The following is a 20,101-nucleotide window of genomic DNA, read 5'->3' as shown; positions in this document are numbered from 1 at the left end:
AGTCTCAAACTCCTGACCTCAAGTAATCCACCTGCCTCGGCCTCCCAAAGTGCTGGGATTATAGGCGTGAGCCACCGTGACTGGCCCCATGGATTTGATTTTCAGAATGTGTTGAACTTTCCTAAATAAGTGGGTCCCGGGAAGTCTGCCTCTGTTCTTTCACCTGATTGTCTTCAAGGCTTTCTAGACCCCCAGAAGTGAATGTACTTGGCTTCAGAGCAGACCTCCGAGGTGGCAGAGGCACCTATGAGGCCTCTATAGCACCAGGTTAATGGAACAACTCAATACTTCAAAGGCTACTGTCATCTGATTGCCTGGAACACAGGAATTAGCCAACAGAGGCTGAGGTTGGGGAAAGGGAATCACTTCAATGGTGTCCTTACTTTGTGTTAGGCACAGTGCCTGTAGCTTCATCCAAGTTTGCTAATGCGATTCTCATGGCAGACCCATGAGGAAGGTACTGTTCTGCCTTTTTACCAATGAGAAAACTTACGCTTAAGGAGCTTAAGACACTTACCCAAGAGCTCATGGCTGTTAAATGGCTTAGAACCCAGACCTGTCTGGTGCAAAGCCGGTGCTTCTAACCATCAGGCTGGCTGTCTCTTCTACAAACGAGTCACACTCACTGCTTCAGAGCATTTTATTTTCCTTATGAACTTTCAGCCATGGGTGGCACTTTCTTTATTCACCCTCCAGGAGGCAGGAAGGGGGCCAGGACAAATGCATCCTCCAGTCTCCCACTCAGCTCCTCCTTCCTTCACCACATCCCCAACGTCTCACTTTCTGTTTGAGCCTTCAGCCTCTTTAGCAGTGTGGAGGAGCAGGCCCCGTGAGCTTGGCACCGAGGTACCTGGGGTCTGTGGTGGCCGTGTTTTCTGCTGCCTCAAGTCAGTCAGGCTGTGCTGTTCCATACACATTCAGGCTGCCACCCCGGATAGCCTGTTTCTCATTATCTCCCTCTCAGGGGCGGTCTAAGGAAAAGGGAGTAAGGAGTCAGATGGATGTGCCGCAACCCTGGCTCCCCTTCACTCTCTGTACGACCTGGATTGGGAGTCTGCCTCATCTTCTATAGAGCAGGATGGGGTTGTAGAAAGAAGGAAGGAAAATAAAATCTAAGGAGCACGTACTGTATGCCAGACGTCTTCCATGCTGAGTCTCAGAGTATCTCCATGGGGAAGGGAGTAATGAGTAATGTCCCCTCTGGCAGATGAGAAAACTGTGACCAAACTGATTAAGGAATGAGATCACGGGCCCACAGCCAAGCACAGGAGCAGCCCGGATTCTAGCTCTGGTTTGCCTCTCCCCAAAGCTGATATTCCTTCCACTACATCCATAGATCTCAAACTTTTGCACGAAGTGAAGTGACAGCTGGAAGTCTTGTTGAAATGCCCCAACCTCCCAGTTTCTGATTCAGGAGGACCAGGGTAAGGCCTGAGAATCTTCATCTTTACGTAGTCCCCAGGTGATGCTGAGGCTACCAGTCTGGGGGCCACACTTTGAGAACCACTGCATTCCACCGGACTACTGAGCTCTCTGAACTGTAGGAGCTCATAGTTGAGAAGTTCTCATGAACCCTGAAGTTCCGTGCATGGGAGAAAACATTACTCTTACAGAGTTCCCTCTTGATGGGTAACTAGCATCTCTACTAGTGGCAAGGTGGCTGTCCAGAGGGCCTGTGCTGTGTTCGTGTCTCCTAGGGGGTAAGGATAGGCATGTGGGGCTAAGGCCTGCACCCTACACCTAGGATATTTGCAGAGTGAAGACCACTGCTCTTCCCACCATGTTTTGTGAGCTGCCCATCTGCCAAGGCAGAACTGAGCTTTAATTTTGGCATAGCCATCTGCTACCTGTGGCAGGGGCAGGGACTGGGGATTTTCATGGCCTCCTAGGCCACTCCATGTGTGGAAAATATTGCACCCACTCACCCATTGCCCCCAGAAGCCTGAATGCAGGCTTTACCTTCACAAGTTGAACTTTAGGACATTGATCATTTGGGAGTATAGGATACATTACTCATCCCATCCACTACTAGTTATTGGGAAAGTTTCATGCAGCAAGTACTATACCATCAGGGGGCATGATGAAATCATGAGCAAAAACAGATTCATCGCTCCTTCCTATCAAGCAGTTTCAAACTTGGTGGAGGAGACATACATTAATCAAATAATTAGACAAGAGTGAAAATAAGCATTGCAGCTCTGACCAGTGTGAAAAGGGAGAGGGCCACAGTAATATGAGAGTGTGTGAGGAGAGAAATTGGCCAGGAAGCTGAAATTTGAAGGATGAGAATTTAACTGGGCTGAGAAGGGCTTTCCAGGCAGATGGAACAAGGTTTGCAAAGACCTTGTGGTGAGAGGAAGTGGAACAAGCACAGGGCACTAAAAGGGGGCCCAAGTGATTAGAGCCCAGAGTGAGATGAGGTTGGAGATGGCTAAAAACAAACAGAGGCCACGTTGCAGGGTTATGACCCCAGGTTAAATAATTCTATTTCTATTCTGAGGACAATGGAAAGCCCTTGAGCACTTGATCTGATTTGTGTTTTGAAGGAATCACTCTGATTTGGAAAACACATTGGAGGGAGGCCAGAGGGGCTGCTGGGAGACCTGTTAGGAGGCTGGTACCTGAGTTCAAGTAATGGATAACAGACATGATAACAATGGTGATGGAGAAAAGCAGGTGGAACTGAGCTATATTGAGGTGAAATCAATGGGACTTGGTAATGTGTTAGATGGGGGGTGTTGACAGAGAAGGTTGAAAGGCAACATTTGTGCAACTGGATGCGTGATGGCTCCATTCTGTAGGATTGGTCCCCAGAAGAAGACCAAGTGTGGACATGTTGAGTTTGAGGAGCCTCTGAGACTACTAAAACATATTAAGTAAGCAATGGGATTTACAAGTCTAGGATTCTGAGAAGTTTGGGCTAGAGATAGGAATTTGCTAGTCAACAGAAACCAATGGTTTTGATAAAATTTCCTGGGTAAAAGAAAACATTAATATGTACTGGCTTTTAGAGAAAGCCAGTGGCAGGGTAAGACTGAGAACTTAGGTCTTCTAATTCATGGTACCTTCTTGCTACCCCTCCAACTCACAGAGGTGATGCATGAAATCACCATTCCATTGAGGGTTTTGATGTATTCTTGAGCATGTAGATGTTGGAGGCTGAGGAGCCAATTCCAGCCTTCGCATCAATTTACCTTGGTTGAGGCCCACAACTTCACACATCTGAAGGCCTATAGAGGGGAAGAGGGCAGATCTAAGTCAAGTGAAAGGGGTGCCATATGTTGGGTTCAACAAGAACAAATTCCAATTGGTCAGGGCTGTGCAAACTGAAATATGTTGCTATAGGAAGTAGAGAGCTCCTTATCTCCAGCAAAAGTAGAGTGAATATTTGATGGGAGTGTTGTAGAATGTTGTAGAAATGTGTCTGATGAGGGCTTGGGCAACCTGGTCTTTAGTCTTTTATGACCTGTAAGATCTTTGAAGCCCTTGATGCAAGAAGTTCTCATGCTTTGTCCTGCTGGGTTTCTAGCCCTTCTTGCCCTTCCTTTTGTTTTTGAAGTCTGGGACGCACAGGGCCTCTTGGTATTTACGTGAGAGAGCTGCACAAACATCTGGGCAAATGTCTCAGTGAAGCCTGCATGAAGGAGACAGGCGATGCTGCAGATACTGGGCCATAAGGATGAAGTCCTTCCCCTCCTGGATATTTTTCCAGAGCTCTCCTAAAGGGCCACCAGTGGGTAGATTTTTTCCTACTTGTTCCTTTATCTTTGTCTGACCTCCCACTCTCGCATCTCCTAGTCAAATAGTTAATGATCTATCTTAAAAACAACAACAGGAGGTCATTTCCTATTTGAAGGGAATTTAGAGGTGAATCTTTTTGTAATATAAGTAATCACTGATGATTTTCTTATATCTAAACTTCTCAGTGTTGAGTCTTTGTGAGTCAGGGTCCTGCCACTTAGATCATGAATCTCCCTGTAACATGTTTAGCTTGCCCTGCCAGACATTTCCATGAAAATAATCTTCAGGTGAGTAAAACTTGAGAAAAATTTACCAAAAGGATGTCTTGGCTACACTCGATTCCCTTGGAAGGGCTCCCACATTCCCACATAATGACTGTGCGTGTTTCCAGCACTGTTGGTTCCACATCATTAGCTTCCAGAAAGCTCTCTCCCCTCTGCTGCCTTCCTAGCAAGGACACAGTTGGCTGTGATGTAAATGGACTAATCTTGGGGGGCTAAAAAGAATATCATTCCTGAAGGTGTTATTATAGTGGAAGCTGGAGGAGAATTGGAGCTACCAGAGGTAACCGTGAGGGCTGGGAATGTGCTGAGACCAGAGGGTGGGTAAGAGGCACCTTCATAGACGTCTTCCCTAGAAACCCCCTCTGCTATATATGGCAGAGAAGGATGTGAGACTCAGCGGGAGTTTCATTGACTCTGGAACTTCGTAGGGTCCGCTCCATGAGTTCAAACACCACAAGAGACTCTAGAGATCTTCAACGTACTTCTGGGTGGCATTTTGAGAAAAGGAGAGATTTGAAAGCAAACAGACTTGAGTTCAAAGCCAAACTCCTTTGTTTTCTAGCTGTTTTATTTGGGTACATTGTACAGCCCTTCTGAGCTTCTGTTTTCTCATTTGTAACCATAATTGCTAACTTTTAGCTTGCTGTCTGTAAGTCACTGAGCTGAGTGGTTTACCAGTCTCATCTAAATGATTTTTCACAGCGAATCTCTGAGTGAGGTAGTGCCTTTCCCCATTTTATTGTTTTGTTCAAATGCTGTCTAAGCACCATGGACAATGAGAGAGCAGCTGGAAGGAAAGAGACACAGCAGAGGTTGAACCACTCCCCTGAATGGGGCAAGAAATCTAGGTGGAGGAAACCATGCCTCCACAGCTCTTGCATTCTTTATTCCTGTAGAATTCACACCATATGGACACTGCCAAGGCTTATTGCTTCTACCATCCAGCAGGTCAAGCCACACCTGGGCCCACTTGAGCCTTAGCTGGGGCAGCAGAAAAATGCTGTGCTAGAATGTGGGGCATAGGGTCCCAAGCAGCTCTGGGCAGTGAACCTGTGGACAGCGCTCCTGGTTCATCCCCTAAAACCATTCTGCCCTCCTAGAACTCTGGACCTGTGATGAGAAGGGCAGCCTTCAAGATTTCTGAAATGCCTTTGGGGTCTTTCTCCCATTGTCTTGATGAATAGCATCTATCTTTCTTCTATCAGTATTAGTTTCTTTAGCAAACTATTGCTTGGCCACCCCCTTTGTTTGCTCTCCTAAAAATGCGGGTTTTTTTCTTTATATGACCAGACTGAGAGTTTTTCAAATCTTTTCTCTCTGCTTTCCTTTTATTTGTAAATTTTGTCTTTAAGTATTAATAATTTCTTTCCTATTTTATCTTACTATTTGTGGTTAAAGGTAGCCACACAGCAGCCTGAATGCTTTGCTGCTTAGATATTTTTTCTTCCAGATAGCCTAATTCATTGTCCTTAAGTTCTGCCTTCCACAAAGTCCTAGGACACAGACACAATTCCACCAAGTTCTTTGCAACTGTATAACAAGAATAGTCTTTCCTCCAGTTTCCACTACCTTGTTCCTCATTTTTGTCTGAGATCTCATCATAATGCCTTTTATCATCCAAATTTCTACCAGCATTCTTATCACTACCATTTAAGTAATTTCTAAGAGTTCCAAACTTTCCCTATAGCTCCTCTCTTCTGGGGCGTCACCAGAATCTTCCTTACTGCTCCATTCATAGCAATACAGGCTTTTTCTAGCCTGGTTTTCCAAATTATTTCAGCCTCTACCCATTACTCAGTTCCAAAGCCACTTTCATATTTTCAGGTATTTGTTATAGCAACAGTGCCACTCTTTGGCACCAATTTTCTGTCTTAACAGAATGCTGCAGACTGCATAATTTATAAAGAACCAAAGTTTTTTGGCTCCCAGTTCTGAGGCTGGGAAGTCCAAGATCATGGCACCTGCATCTGGGAAAAGCAGGTGTCCATGGTGAAGGGCAGAAGGTGGAAGTGGGCATGTGAGACAGAGAAAGAAAGTAGGACAAGCTTCATCCTTGTATCAGGAGTCCACTCCCTCAATAACTAACCCAATTCTGCAATATTGGCATTATTGCATTTAATGAGGGCAGAGCCCTCATAGTATAATTACCTCTTAAATGCTCCACATCTTAATATTGGTCCAATGGCAATTAAATTTCAACAGGAGCTTTGGAGGGAACATTGAAACAGTCACATCTGGTTAGAAATGGGAAGGATGACTTCCTATAGGAAATGGTATTTGAAAGGCCCTGAAGGATGGGTTGGCCTTAAGCAAATAGAGGCTGAGGAAGGCATGTCAGGCAGAGGGCTTGGGATTGTCAAATGGGGTAGTCATGTTTGGGAAATAGCAGATCATCTAGTTTTGCTAAGCATGGCTCATAGAGTCAGCCTGTGGCACTATTATGTTAAGACCTTGAATGCCAGAGTGAGGAGTTTGTACTTAATGCAGTAGGCAGTGGGGAGCCATTAAAGATTTTTAAATAGAGGGGAAGCAGCAGAGCTGCCTTTGGAAAAATATATTTAGCATCATGGGTAAAATTGTTTGGAGAGAAGAGACACAAAAACTGGAGAAGGGAACTGGGTTGGGGGCGGGGGAGGCGGGGCAGGAACAATTCAGAGGCTGTGACAATGATCCAGGTGAGAAATGACAAGGAACTCAACTAGTGTGATGGTGGCAGTACTAAGAAGCTAGAAGCAGAACTAGAAGTCACTGTAGTGGTAGAACCCCTGTGACTTAGCAAGTGACTGAACAGAGGTCAAGAGAGGAGTCCCAACTGCCTCAGGGGCTTTGGTCATGGCTGGCTCACTACTTGGGAGGGTGGTGCCACCAAGAGAAATGGTGAGTAGGAGGAAGCAGTGCTATTTGATGGGACCAGGGGCTGGTGACAGCGGAAGTACAGAGGGCAAATGTGGCTTGGGACATGTTGAGTGTCACGTGTTGGTCTGGTGCTTCATCTTTATGGGGTTTGGAACGTATGATCAGTCAGTGTGTACCTACTATGTGCCAAGCTCTGTAGGAGGCACTTTATATACACTGACTCACTGAATTGTAACAATCTGTCAATGAGACAGACATTGCTAACTCTTCCAGTCATAAGATATTGTGATTCTGTGATTCTATGATTCCAGTCTGTTACCAAATGATGCTCTTTTCTTTGGAAGAAGTTAAAATCCTGCCTCTTTTTTGAGCTCTTCAGTGGAAACAAACAAATCACTGTCATTGCTAAAGCTTTAGCTGAATTTGACATTCTCTGATGAGTTGTCGAGATGCATTCTGCAAAGCCAGCCTTTATGCAATGCCGTTCAGTTCCTGCAGTGCAGTGGGAGCAGGATTCTGTTTGCCCAGGTTCTGGGCTCTGCCTGTGGTCTCGACTCTCACTGTACTTCCCTGCAGCCCACCTGCTTCCAGTCACTGCAAGGATGAGGCCAGGAGGGGAGGGCCTTATTTGAGGCCCCAGGGGAGTGAGTCTTGCCTTCACCCAGGGGTCCTGGGGTATGAGGCATGCCAGGACCTCAGTAACACCTGTAGTTAGGGAGGGGGCAGAGTTCAGGGACCCCAGAAACAAGGTGGGACCAAGCATTTCTTAATTTTCCCAGATAATGGGAACTCCTCACTGCCCTGGACACTCTCCCTGCCAGTACTTGGTCCTAACTGTCCTTTGGAACTTGGCTCTCAACTTTATGCTTATTGTCTCTGTTCATAGACTTTTTCTCCCCCAGAGAGTGAGCTTTTTGACAGCAGAGTCAGACAGCAAAGGAAGTAACATTTAATAAGCACCCATTATGGGTCAAGCAATATGTTGGTAACTTTATAACCATTAATTTACCTATTTAATCCTTACCACCACCAGTGAGGAAGGAATTCTCATCTCCATTCCCTAGATGAAGAAATAAAAGGTTAGAGCAATTGTGTAAATTCAGGAAAGTACTTAGACAAGTGCCTGACAGAAATACTTTATAAATTATAGCACTTATGATTATCATTGAATATCCTGTCCAAGGTCTCACAGGCTGGAATTCAGTCCAGGTTGGAATGGGCACAGTGTCTATACATGCCTAATGTCTCTGGGTATTACAGTGTCCACTACATCGAGACAGAAGGTGCTCACCAAATTGCGGTGTAAGTCCTTTATTCTTTAATTTATGTCTTTGACCCGCCCATGCCTCCACACACTGCTTGAAATATGTCAGCTGGTCTCCAATACATAATTACTGAGTGAATGATTGGTTGAATGAATGAATGAATAAGTGAAAGTGAAGTCTAAAATTAGTCTACAGGGAATGCCTCAATAAGTCCTTACATGGAAAGGCAAATCCTCCATTACCATTTACCTTTTCCTTGTCCTCAAAAGGTAGCTGAGGATGTTAGCAAGGGAACCAAATTAGCAATGTCCTTATCCTATCTCTGGAACTGGCTTCTTAAATGAGTGAGAAGGTGCTTGGTCAGAGTGGCATCAGGAATCCAAGAACCTAGAAAGAAAGGCTTTTTTGGCTGATTTGTGGGCTGAGTCCATTTAGAGAATAATCAGATTCCCCCATCCTTACCAAATCCCCTCTCAACCAACCTTTGAAGCACCTACCGCCTAAATATTCACAAATATATGTGTGCGCACAAACACACACACACACACACACACACACACACACACACACACACCCTTAGAAGACAGCCCAGTACTTAGAACACCCGACCCAAGACTGAGCCATTCTGTAACTACCTATGTCAGGCCTTAGTTTTCTCTTATGAGCACTGAGAGACTTAGACTAGACCAAGTCAGAGTCTCCCATAAAGTTCGACATTCTGCAAATCTCAGCATGGCACAGCATGACTATTAGGCCCTCCCTTCTTCTCCCTAGATGCCTAAGCCCACAAAGGGGAAAGCCCAGCTCTTGGGCCAGAGATGACCAGGATTGGTAGACAAATCTCTGGCACAGACCTCCTGCACAGGGGCTGCCCATCCAGAAACTCTGGGTCCAGAATAGGATCCCAGGGCCATGTGGGGCCTCCTGGACCAGCGTCCAGGTTCTATGCTAGGGGTTTACTTAGTCTCTGTTTTCCTTACACCTCAGACAGCGTTTAATACATTGAAGATGATAGAAATAGCAAGAAGAACCAAGATATACACATTAAGCATGAGAGGAAGAGAGACACGTGAATCAAAAGGAAGGGCAGAGACAGCTCGCCAAAGAGAAAGAGTGGGGCCCAGATTGTTGTGTTGGAGGTTAGGAGTGTGTCAGGGAGAAGAGCCAAGTGACCAGCTCCTAATGATGACGGGATACTAGGGAAATTTAGACATGGGCAAGGCAAGGGGCATTCTGAAGTCCTTTGCCTTGGAAAATCACCCACAGGCAGTTCCAGGACAGGGCCTGACTCCAAGAGATTCTTGACGAGTGGGTTATTATTCCAAAGGGCTCAATTACAGGACATAGCTGCGGGCAAGCAAGCCTTGAGCAAGCCCCTGCAACAGTCGGGATTGCATGTGTGCATAACCATGTGTGTATAAGTGTGTGTGTGTGTGTGTGTGTGCATGCATGTGCTTTTGCAACAGCTGTTTCCAGAGAGCCTAGTGAGCTCTCTACTCCTCCAATGCCACCTCCATTCCTGCCTGAGGTTTGAGCCAAGAGGAATTGGGTCAGTGGCTGGAGGAAGCTCTGCCACATCCAATTACCCCCCAGCAGTAACTCCTGCAGGAAAGACCTTGGGGAGCATTAACGTTTGAATCACAGAGAAGAGCAACTCCAGCCAGAGCTCAGGAAAGCAGCAACTCATCAGAATCCCAGAAAGATTCATGAGTCGCCTAAATATAGAAACTGTCATCCTGCCAAAAGTGAGGTGAGCTCTGTATCGGCTGTCAGCACAGAGCATGGGGCAGGCCAGGAAGAGAGGGGATCCATTGACCAGACACACCCTTGGGGCTTGGACAGGCCTGGGCCAGCCCCAGGTAGGGCAAAAAGGCCTGCCAGAAATTTGGAACCCAGGACCAGGAGAGAATGAGAGGCAGCAAGGTGTGTCAGCGTGGGCTCTATGGCAGGACATGTGTGCCTCCGGATTGTAATTGTGCGACATTGAGCAAGATGCTCAGCCTCTCAGGGCTCTCATTTTCCTGCCTGTGAAGTGAAGTCAACCACAGTAGCTGTCCCCGCAGTGAAGATTCAAGGATTCTCCCACCTCTGCCTGGTGTTTTCCCCAAAAATGTTTGCACAGATGCTCCTTCACTCCCTTTAGATCTTTACTCGAACGCCAGCTTCTCAGTGAGACCTCCCCAACCACTTACTGAACACTGCAACAGGTCCTGCCATTTCCTGGTCCCCATCCCTGTCTTGGCACTCTTCCCCACAGCACTTAACATCATTAGATGTATTCCATGTCCTATTGGACTTGTTTCCTTGTTGGTTGTCTACCTCGCTAGGATGTGAGATCCACATTCTTACATCTGTTTCGTTCAATCCTGAAGCTAGAATCTCCTAGAGCTAGAATACTATCCAGGATCTAATAGGTGTGCAAGAAACACTTGTTGAATGGATGGGTGAATGTGATAGTGTGTCTGGAAATCACTTGGCATCGTATGCCTGGCACACACAAGTGCCTCATGAAGGTCAGGTCCCTTCCTCTCCCCCATCAGCAGTGGCAGGAGGTGGGTAGATGACATCGGGTAAGGGGTCAGCCTCGTGAGAGGCAAGCAGAGGTAGCACAGAAGGGTGTCAGAATGCAGGCAGGGGCCGGTGCAGATGCTGAGATGTCAGTGTGGGGCACTCCAGGCCCACAGAGAGGCAGGTCAGAGAGTCAATCTGCAGGAAGTGAGGCCACCTCTAGGAGAGAAGCTAAGAGGAGAACTTTGTATATGATTCATCTCCACCTAGAAGGTCGTGCTGCTGTTTCTTTGCCTTGAAAACTGCTCCTTGTGTTGGGGACGGCCTAGGAGAGCCCTCTCTGACACTCAGATACCCTCTCCATGATCTGCAGAGTTGGGGCTTTCCCCCACCAAGTCTATCCAGTGGTCCCCTTCAAGTTCTCACATCACCCCCTACTCCCGTCCAACCAGAATGAGCACCCTGGGGACAGGACTGTGTCTGACTTGCTTCTTTGACCCAAAAGCTTAGCCCAAGACCAGGCACACAGTAGACTGTCAGTCAGAGTTCAGTGCAGGAAAGAGAAACAGCCATGGTCACTTTAGGTATAAAAGGGATTCATAAAAGGAAATTGAATGCTTACGAAATTGCTGGAAAAGATGAAGGAGTGGGCTTCAGGTTGTGTCTTCAGATGAACCTCAGAGTGACCCACAGAAGCTGCCCTCCAGGGGAGCTGCTACCAGGAAGGAAGGGAAACAGGAGCCACGGCCCCCTACCTACTCCACTCACCTTTAGACACTCACAAAAATAGCAATTAATTTGTGAAATGCATTCCCAGTCACTGGAATTGACATTCAGTAGTGAGCCAAGTCCGAGCGTGAGACAGTTTACCCAATAACCAGAGCTGGAGCGTCAAGTCTGAGCTGGCCCTGAGGAGAAGTGGCTGGAGGAGGGCAGACGCATTCCGGAGCGGGGTTCAGGGCTCAGCCTATAGCTGGGAGTGGGGGTGAAGCCAGGGATTCCGTTGTAAACAGGAGGGGGCTGTGAGGAGCATGAACCCAGGCAAGCCATTACAACAGCTGACTTCCAGACAGTGTCCATATTCGTTGCTTGTTTAGGAATTTCGCCCTGTCTGATATCACTTGAAAGAAATGGGCCACCTCTCTGGGGTGGGGGAGATGTTCCGTGCAAGGAGATTTATGTGGTGATGATTTTTGGCCTGAAGTGCTGAAACAAGTTTCGTCTGAGCATACCTTATTCACCCTTCATGGGGTGGCAGCAGGATTTGCTTCTCAGCTGTGCCTGATCCGGAGCTCCTTGTATCTGTAGCCCCAGGAGTTACAGCCTCCAAGGGGCAGGCATGGGGTGGAGGCTCTTATTAACCAAGCTGTCACAAAAGACTGGAGGATAAATAGAATGCCCACTGATTAGCTTTCCTTGGAAGAGATGACTGCTAGGCAACATGGGAGAGTCACATCAGGTGGTCAGCACCTTCTTCTTTCGGCAAGATGTCCTTAGAAACCAGCCCAAGACCAGATGGTTGCTTGATGGAAGTCGAAGGGATCTTGGTTATGCAAATGGCTAGTGTCATTACCTTATGCTGATCTCAGGTCCCTGTCTCTCCCCTGGTGAAGCAGTGTGGTGTACTTAAAAGTACAGTTTTGAAGTAAAAAAAAAAAAAAAAAGAAAAGAAAAGAAAAACACCTAGGTAGAATCCTGGCTTTATTACTTATTCACTGAGAAAGTCCCTCATGCTCCCTGATCCTGTGTGAAGAATGGAACCTTTATACCACCTCCCGGGATCCTAGTGAGGTTTGCATAAAATGCCATGGGGAAAGGCCCCAGCCACCAGATGGTAAAAGATATTTGTTAAACACATACTATGTGCCAGGCACTGTTCTAGACTTCAAGTATATTTTTGTGAACAAAGCTGAAAGAATCCCATCCCTCAAAGAGCTTACATTGTAGTGGTGGGAAGCAGAAAATAAGCAAGCAAATAAATAAAATATTTGAGAATGGAGAAGTATATTAAAGAAGATAGCATACAGGGATGTGGAAGAGTGTGATGGTGGGGCAGGGTGGAGATATGGCTTTAACTAGGGTTGTAGAAGGCCTTTCGGAGAAGACAAACTTTGAGCTAAAGCTTGAATGGTATTAAGCAGACATGAGTGCAAAGGGCAGGGAGAAGAAGCAGGAATAGCAGCACGTGCAAAGGCCCTCTGGTGGGAAAAAATTAGGTTTGAGAGGAAAAGAAGGTTAGTGTGGCTGGAGCATATAAAGGAAGACAGGATCCTTAGCACGCTGCCTGGCACACAGTAGGTGCTCTATAAACCTTAGTCCTATTTCTCACTCCAAAAGGAAAGACTAAGGTGTGCATGGCAGCTATCTCCCCCACCCTTTCTCAGCACAGGAGACAGCCAATTCCTGATTCCTTCACCCTGGAGCAGGGTATATATAATAATCTTCTATTATAACAATAGATGCTACTACTTCTCTAATGGTGATTGTATTCAAAGCTTGTGTTGAGATTTAGGAAACCCCTTCAATGCTGCAACAACCCAGCTCCAAGCTGTTTCTTAGACCAGGTCTCAGCTGCTGATGGCTTAATCTCACCTCCTTTATGTTGAATTTACTAACTTCAGTTTCAAAGGAAGGTGTTTTCTGTCTTTGCCCCAATTGTCCACCCTAAGCACACTTGCTGAACGACTCACAGGTGCAAGAGCTGAGGTGGAGGACCAGGACATGAAATGCCCCAGGGCCTCTCCCCACCCAGGAACAGCACTCCACAGGCCACAGGGAAGCTTGCAGTCTGTTTGGAACCTGTCAGTGCCTCCCCATCCAAACGCCATCCCAGCCATCTTCCCACCAGCCAGGCAGGTGGGACCTATCAGATGGGCATTCCTGCTCTGTGCCACCCTCTCTCAGATGTGTTTTAAAGAAACAGCAGTCGGCCGGGCGCGGTGGCTCAAGCCTGTAATCCCAGCACTTTGGGAGGCCGAGATGGGCGGATCACGAGGTCAGGAGATGGAGACCATCCTGGCTAACACGGTGAAACCCCGTCTCTACTAAAAAATACAAAAAACTAGCCGGGCGCGGTGGCGGGCGCCTGTAGTCCCAGCTACTCGGGAGGCTGAGGCAGGAGAATGGCGTGAACCCGGGAGGCGGAGCTTGCAGTGAGCTGAGATCTGGCCACTGCACTCCAGCCTGGGCGGCAGAGCGAGACTCCGTCTCAAAAAAAAAAAAAAAAACAGCAGTCTCTGCCGCCAAGCCACTTGCAAAGGAATGGGAGAGAGGCTCTGCCCATGCATAACAAAGACAGAATGATTCCCAGTAGCCTAGAAATGTGTAGAAAGCTGCTTTTGACTGCCCGACTACACAGTGGAGCACCAATGAAGAAGAGAGTGTCAAGGGAGAACCTAAGCACAGAGACACCGAGGTTAGCCCTGAAGGTGGTGTTGGGAATAGAAGGACTCTGGCTGTATACCCACAAGTATTGAGTTCAGAGTCTCTACAACTCTGAGACTCCATTTTCCTGTCTATTAAATGGGCATAATAATGCCCTGAGAGGTTCCAAAAATATTAACAATAATCATTACTCACTGAGCATTTTCTTTTTCTTCTCTTCCCTTTTCTTTTATTTCCTTTCTTTCTTTCTCTCTCTCTTTCTCTCTGTCTCTTTCTTTCTTTTTTTTTTTTTTTGGAAACAGGGTCTCTCTCTGTCACCCAGGCTGGAGAGCAGTGGTGTGATCTTGGCTTACTGCAGCCTCCACCTCTTGGGCTCAAGCAATCCTCCCACCTCAGCCTCCCAAGTGGCTGGGATTACAGGTGTGCACCACCACACCCAGTTAATTTTTTTTTTTTTTTTAGAGATGAAGTTTCGCCGTGTTGCCCAGGCCGGTCTCAAACTTCTGAGCTCACGCGATCCTCCCGCCTCAGTCTCCCAAAGTACTGGGATTACAGGCATTAGCCACTGCACCCAGCCTTCACTGAGCATTTTCTATGTGCCAGGCATTATGCATGCTACATGAACTGTCTTACCAACTTCTGCCAGATATAGGAGGTCAGTGCTATCATTATCCTTATTTTACAGCTGAGGAAACTGAGGCACAAGGAGATTAACTCATCCAAGTCACGTAGTTCAACAAAGTAGTCTGACTCTAGAGCCACAACTCTTACGCGCTATATAAATCTACTTCAAACCAGGCCCATATTGGAAGATCCAGGAGGACACTCTAACCCAAGAGTGGGCAATTTCAAGGCACCTTCGTTAGGACCCAAAGTCCTCCATGGAGAAAGGGAATTGGCCTAGGCAGGTCATGTGGTGTGGAAGAAGCCCAGGCCGGGAGGACTAGATTTTAGTGACTGTGTATGAACTCTGATCCTTTACCTCTCAGAGCCTCAGTTTTCCCATCAATAAAACGGGAGGGAGAGCGGAAATTGATCTAGAACAGTGTCTCTCATCCTCTTTGACCACAGCCTGCTTCAGCAGAGTAAAACCACTCACAGCCTCCTGTTCATCTGTCCCTGTTTTTTTAGCAAAAAAAGAACTCAGAGATAACATGAAAGTGTTACAGGCAGACGATTTTAGGGAAATACTAGAGAAAGATTTGCCTTAGGAAGACAGATAGATGATGCATCGTTGAAGTGCAGTGCATAGATGCCTTAAAACCCAGCCACCAAAAAATCATAAGCCCAAATTACTGTTGTTAAGCAAACAACCCACAACAAACTAAATGGGTAATGATGAAACTAAACTAATGGTAATTTATCATTAAAAAGCAAGAATGGTGGCAGCTGGAAAGCAGCAGCAACTCAAGACAACACTGCTGATGCTGTCACTGGTAACCACGCACATCCCCAGTCATTAACTTGAACTCTCAGCTCAGCTCAGGTGTGGTGGGGGCGTGGCAGTACCGCCTGGATTGCTTGGCATGTTGTGGACTTTTGTGCTAGAATGCCAAATTAAAGTCTTCTGTAAACTCCAGCAACACACAAATTTCATTTGTGACTATCGATGTTTAGTAACTCCCTACACCTCACTTAATTACAAGAGCTGACCTTTATTGAATGTTAATTCATGCCTGTCCCTGTACTAAGCTCTCTGCAGGCATCGTCTCCTGGAATCTTCATGATGCTATAATTGGGTATAAGGATTGTCTTCATTTTATAAAGGTGGAACAGAGAGACTGACCAGCTTGCCCGAAGTCACTCATGGGTGACAAGTGGTAATATTGGGTTTTAAACTCAGACAGTTGGGCTCCAGAGCCTGTGTTTTATAGGTTGCTGAGAAGTAGGCTTAGTAACAGGTAAAAATTATTTGGCCATGCCAGTCACTCTCCTGAAAGGACAGAGGATTTGCATTATTGGATTAGTTCAGAGCCCATCTGGAGATCCTTGGCATTCACAGCGATCCACAGACCAGGGCCCAGCAGTTAATACTCTAGGGGACTCCTGAGCCATCCCTTCATTCACCCCCTAGACCAGTAGCGGAAATTCAGCAGCCCGCTGGGAACACCTCTCCCCAACCTCGTCTCCCAAGTTTTTTCACTAGCCACTGCTCAGAGGTCATCTCACCTTTCCCTTGAGGGAGTGGCAGGATTCACTTATTCATTCATTCATTCATTCATTCAAGTACTTGCTGAGCACCTCCTATGCACTAGGCATTGTTCAAGGCACCTGGGATGGAGCAGTGAGCCAAACAGATGAAGATCTAATCACAGAAGACAGACAATAAACAAATCAGTAGGGTTATACTGGTAGGATACCAGATGGTGATGAGCACTATGGAGAAAAAAATAAAACAGGAGAGGAGCACACGGTGTGCTGGTGGGTTCATTTCCATTTTAAACAGGTGACATTAGAGTCACCCTGAAAATCATGAGGATGGGAGAGCAGAAAGCCATGTCAATGCTGGGGGAGGAACATTCCGGGAGGAGGGAACAGCAAGGGCAGAAGCCTGTACTTGGAGAGCTTTCAGGAAAGCGGTGTGAGGCCTTGGGGAGAAGTGGTAGGCAATGAGCTCAGAGAGTCTCCGTTGTGCAGGGCAGTACAGGCCATGGTGAGGACTTGGCTTTGACTTACAGTGGGATGGAAGCCATGGGAGGGCAGTGTCGGGGAAACATTTTATTAGCAGCCCAGCTGCTGTGCTGCAAGTACACAATGTGGGTAAGTGCAGAGGTGGTGAGACCCGTCATTATTTCAGGTGAGAGATGGAGGTGTTCAGACCCAGGTGGGAGCAGGGAGGTGGCGACCTGCTTGCATTCTTGATAAGTCATAAAGATAGATTCAGTGGGATTTCCCAATGGGTTAGATGTGGGGTGTGAGGGAAAGAGAGGAGTCAAAGGTGACTCCAGGATGTCTGACCCAAGAAACTGTAAGGATGTAGTTTACTTATAATAAACTACATCCTTTATTTACTGATGTAAGGAAGGCCACATGTACAGGAGGCAGATGAAGAGTTTTGGAATTAGATAGACTGGGTTTGGCTTGTGGCTCTCGTACTTAAAGGATACATAGTCAGTTACTTAACCTCAAAGAGCCTCCGTTTATTCATCTGTAAAATGGGCATCATGGTGCCTATACTACAAGGTTGTGATGAGATCAAAGAGATGAGGGAGGTAAGGCTGGCCTGAAATAAAACTTAGCATCACTTCCTCTATGATATCATTCTTGGTCTTCATTTTGTCAGAAGCCCTGATTGGTTGATTTCCCTGGGGTTGTCTAGAGCTGGACAAACAAGGTAATCAACACTCATTTCACTGGCCAGGGAGAGGGACACTGAGGAGGGGAGTGCTGGGGTTTTATTGGCCTTGACCACGCCCCATCTCATGAGCTAGTTGCGGTCCCTGGGTCCCCATCCTGCCCTCTTGGATCTCAGCCTCAGAAACCTGCCTAGGATCCCCGCTGCTCCCAGAACCACTATAGCCAGACTATATTTCCCAAGTCTAAGGAAGGAAAGGGTTGAACCAGCATTGTCTCAGCATCTCAAGAGGCTCAGGCAGTGGTTCCCAGCCCTGACTACATAACAGAATCACCCAGATAGCTTTTTAAAATCATGATGTCCAATCCTCCCTTCCTCCCATTTCCCCAGTCTGACTTAATCAGGTCTGGGTGCAGCCTAACCCAAGCACTGATTTTTTTTTTTTTAATGGAGTCTCTCTGTGTCACCCAGGCTGGAGTGCAGTGGTGCAATCTCAGCTCACTGCAACCTCCGCCTCCCGGATTCAAGTAATTCTGCCTCAGCCTCCTGAATAGCTGGGATTACAGGCGCACGCCACCACACCCAGCTAATTTTTGTATTTTTATAGAGGTGGGGTTTCAACATGTTAGTCAGGCTGGCCTCGAACTCCTGACTTCATGATCCACCCACCTCGGCCTCCCAAAGTGCTAGGATTACAGGTGTGAGCCACCATGCCCAGCCAGCATTTACTGATGATCATATTTAAAAGCTGATCATTTTTAAAAGCTTCCTAGGTCAGGCATGGTGGCTCATGCCTGTAATCCCAGCACTTTGGGAGGCCAAGGCGGGTGGATCACGAGGTCAGGAGTTCAAGACCAGCCTGGCCAAGATGGTGAAACCCCGTCTCTACTAAAAATACAAAAATTAACCAGGGGCAGTGGCAGCTGCCTGTAATACCAGCTACTAGGGAGGCTGAGGAAGGAGAATCACTTGAACCAGCAGAGTGGAGGTTGCAGTGAGCCAAGATCATGCCACTGCACTCCAGCCTGGGAAACAGAGTGAGATTCCATCTTAAAAAAAAAAAAAAAAAAAAAAAAAAAAAAAAAAAAAAAAAGCTGCCTAGGTGATTTTGATATGTATCTAAGTTTGAGAAACTCAGAACCAAGTTACGATTTTGTCCATTTGATGGATTTTAAAAGCTGCATGAGGCCCAGAGAGGTTAAGTGACTTCTCCAGTCTCTTAGCTGCTAAGTGGTAGAGCCAGAATTCAAACCATGGTAGGTCTGACCTCAAAGCCTGTAATCCTTCCACCACATTAAATTGGGGCCTTAAAAAGTGCTTACAATGCACTCACGTACTACTCTGTGGCTCATTAACTCCTCTACAGAAAGACTTGTGGAGGACCAGGTGCAGTGGCGCACACCTGTAACCAGCACTTTGGGAGGCCAAAGGTGGGCGGATCGCTGGAAGTCAGGAGTTGGAGACCAGCCTGGCCAACACGGTGAAACCCCATCTCTACTAAAAATACAAAAATTAGCTGTGCGTGGTGGCAGGCGCCTGTAATCCCAGCTACTCAGGAGGCTGAGGCAGGAAAATTGCTTGAACCCAGGAGGCTGAGGTTGCAGTGATCCAAGATCATGCCACTGCACTCCAGCTAGGCGACAGAGCTAGACATTGTCTAAAAATAAATAAATAAATAAATAAATAAATAAATAAATAAATAAATAGAAAAAAAAGAAAGAAAGAAAAGAAAAGAAAAAAGAAAAAGAAAGGCTTGTGGAGGCAGAAATGGCCAAAGAGGCCTCAATCATCAATGTTAGGATGTTCCTGGTAAATGACAGCATGCATCTAAAGGAGTTCAGAAGTCAGAAGCATCTAAAGTAATTCAGAAGTTAGAAGAGGAAATGGATTCCCTGCACAGACGCTCAGTTTCCAGATGGATACGCAGACACCTGTGGAGCAAATCCAAGAGTCCTCTCATCAGGAATCCTTGCTGCCAGCCCACGGTGCGCCCGCCCCGTGCTTGTGTCAGATAAGCGAGAGAAGGATTCGTTCAGGAACAGCCGTGGTCAGCCAGCATTTAGTGAGCACCCAGCCGATGCCAGGTGTGGGGCTGGGCGCTGGGCTCCTCGATGCGTTGCAGGCTCCTCACAGCAAACCCACGCAGGCGCAGGCCCTGTGGCTCTCTGTGTTGATTGGAAGTCTTGGGACTCCAGCTGGAGCTGCCGTTCTCACAGGTGCTGCTTGGAGAAAAGACGCTGCCGCCGCCGCCAACAACTCAGCACCGCGGCGCAGGTGAAAGACAGCCCAGAGACTGGAAGCTTGGCCTTCGGTGTCCCTCAACGCAATTAGAAATGCAAATACACCGCACAATAATTACACACAAGTTTCAACTCCTCTTCCAGCCTCACAAACCACCTGTTACGAAATTAAAAAGGATTTATTTTTTAATTAATGTGACAGTGATTAGCAGAAAGTTCAGAAGCTTAAAACTAGCCCTGCATGGGAAGGTAGCCATTGAATAAAAAGTGCGATTTTATTTTGCAAAAAGCTCCAAGCATGTTTGGGATTCAGTAAGTGCTCTTCTCTGCCTCCTTAGTTACCTGCAGCTATGTTTGGAACATACGGCCAAGGTGCGTGTCTTAAAACCAAAGAGGCCTGGTGGATAGAGCGCAGGCATTGGACTCAGTAGGCCTAGGTTTCATTCCTGCATGTCTACTGTGCTGTGTGGCCTGGGAAAAGTTTCTTAACTTCTCTGAGCCCTAATTTCCTAGGGCTAATACCTGCTT

General features: G+C 46.9%; 1 protein-coding gene and 1 long non-coding RNA gene across 3 annotated transcripts in view; one reads left to right on the top strand and one right to left on the bottom strand.

Annotated features, from left to right (window-relative positions):
- LOC105485175 (acid sensing ion channel subunit 2) overlaps positions 1-20,101 on the top strand; it is a 1,135,324-nt gene that overhangs the window by 978,346 nt on the left and 136,877 nt on the right. The gene's annotated exons all lie outside the window — the stretch shown is intronic.
- Positions 4,677-11,992, bottom strand: LOC139359555 (uncharacterized). Its single transcript, XR_011615607.1, has 4 exons — positions 11,887-11,992; positions 8,396-8,533; positions 7,891-7,941; positions 4,677-4,812 (listed from the first exon to the last, which is right to left on the bottom strand). It is a non-coding gene; the product is annotated as an uncharacterized lncRNA (long non-coding RNA).

Source organism: Macaca nemestrina, chromosome 17 (genome assembly GCF_043159975.1).
Source record: "Macaca nemestrina isolate mMacNem1 chromosome 17, mMacNem.hap1, whole genome shotgun sequence".
Classification (NCBI taxonomy): Eukaryota; Metazoa; Chordata; class Mammalia; order Primates; family Cercopithecidae; genus Macaca; species Macaca nemestrina.
Note: the sequence above shows the minus strand (reverse complement) of the source record. Positions and strands in the feature narration are given on the sequence as shown.